The 1,974-nt window shown below is 44.5% G+C and overlaps 1 pseudogene; it reads left to right on the top strand.

Moving 5' to 3' along the window:
- The first annotated feature begins 1,067 nt into the window (after nt 1-1,067).
- LOC147435442 (fruit protein pKIWI502-like) lies at nt 1,068-1,573 on the top strand (annotated as a pseudogene).
- Nucleotides 1,574-1,974: the final 401 nt, after the last annotated feature.

Below are 1,974 nucleotides of genomic sequence, written 5' to 3'. Positions count from 1 at the left end.
CATGAGAAACTCTAGAAATATGCAAGCGGTTAAGTACCACTAACTTCATGGTTTATTACCTTTCTCTTAGGAAGGCAATTAGTTGGTAGCTTATCGTGCTTTTCTGGAAAGATTTTTATGGAAAATGGCACCATCATATGTGCTAGAGAGCATTCATTACAAGAAAAATAAAATGAATAAATATATATATTATTATACAGCTATGTTTTCAAACCAAATTTTGTTCAAGAGTTATGGGCTACACGAGCCATTGGGTTCAAGTGCAAAGGGAAATTTGAATTATTTATGTCTTCTAATTTTGGTTTCGTATTTTGAGCTCTAAGGGAAAAATTGATTTAGCAGGGCAACCTTTATGCCAAATAAAGAGAATGTGAAGAAAACCCTTATTGAAAAACAACATATATCAGAGATATTGGTCACATTATAGAGATATTTCATTAGCCATAGTAGTCATAGCCTAAAGTTGTGATGAAAAGAAATATTGTCGTCGACAATGTGTGTGGGTCTCCGACATTGGAGAAAGTATTGCCATGGGCGTCGAAGAGCATCCTCAATGTCTATCGTCGGAAGGAGTCATAGTGGGAGGGGGAAGAGGATAGCAAAATGAAATGTTATATTACGCGTCTTCAAAGTCCTATGGGACCAAGCTCAGACAACCTTTATGGATTTAATAATTTCTGGATACAAAATAAAATGAAGTAAAGTAAAAAAAATAAAATAAGAAAAATAAACAAAAAAAAGAAATCTTCAGGCTGAAATCATCGTCGTCGTCGTCGTCGTCGTCGTCACTGCCCGAGGATGCTCGATAGCGGCCTGTTGTCGCTGAGAGTCTGGAAAAGCTTCGTCGAGGTCCGCTTCTGTACCAAGTCAACGCGGGAGAGAGAGACAAAGAGTGAGTTTTGATAAGGCTAATTAGCCTGTTCTTGGCATTCAGTTGGCTTCACAGAGAGTCGCGAGGGCGAGGAAGATAGTGAGAGTCCATGAAGAGATGTCGTAGATTACCTCTTCTCGTGGATAGAGCGTGCAGTTCTCCTCTGTAGTCCAAGATGTGGGTGGCAAAGGTAGCCATGGCTTGCGTAGCCACCCGCGTGGCTTGCTTCATCAACCCTAATTCTTCTCTTGCTCGCCATCGGCATTCTTTGCAGCAGAGCTTTCAAGTCCGCCACCGCTGCTACCCTCCCAAAAGAACGCATGTTGGTGTCGCATTCGCCCTTGACATATCCTTCGTCGAGGCTCCTCTCACTAGCATCGAACTATCAGCTGAACAAATCTACTCTATTGTGCTCGACATCAGCGCTAGCCCTGCTCTCATCAAAGGCCACACTCGGTCCGGACAGTATGTGCAGCTTCGAGTTGCTAGCAGTGGTAGCAAACCTGCGTACATGTCGATTGCATCCCCCCAAGTACTGTAGCCTCCGGATCGCTCGAGTTTCTCATCAAGAATGTAAAGGGCCAGACTGCCGGCTTCTTATGTGACCTCAAGAAAGGAGACAAGGTTGAGCTTAGCCCTGTTGCTGGAAATGGGTTTTCCATCGAGAATCTCTACCCAGCTGAAGACTTTCCTTTTACGTGAAATCAGGATTCTTAGGTGTTTGCGTGGTTTGGCGGAATACATTGGGTGGAGCGGCAAAGAAGAGAGAGGCGCCACTGCATGCTACCAAATTATTAGAGGAAGAGAAAAGAACTATGAAAATAGTGGATGGTTGCTGTAGCTCCTGCGCCGTCAGCCACAGATGAGGGAGAGATAGTGAGAGAGGTAGGGTTGGTTGGCGGCCGACATAAGAGAGATAGAGATAATGTGAGATACAGAGAAAAATTTGCCAACGACTGTGTGCAAAAGTGAATCTGAGGACTTTGCACGAGCGGCATGCAAAAGCAGTACAGGTGAAGAGTCCACCGAGAATCGGGAGTTGAAACTGCCTGCAATTGGCTAGTCTGGGTGATAGAGAACGGGAGCAGGGGGTTGGTGGGTGA

Source organism: Adiantum capillus-veneris, chromosome 18 (genome assembly GCF_014529385.1).
Source record: "Adiantum capillus-veneris isolate H3 chromosome 18, ASM1452938v2, whole genome shotgun sequence".
NCBI lineage: Eukaryota > Viridiplantae > Streptophyta > Polypodiopsida > Polypodiales > Pteridaceae > Adiantum > Adiantum capillus-veneris.
This window is presented reverse-complemented; position numbering and strand designations above follow the sequence as displayed.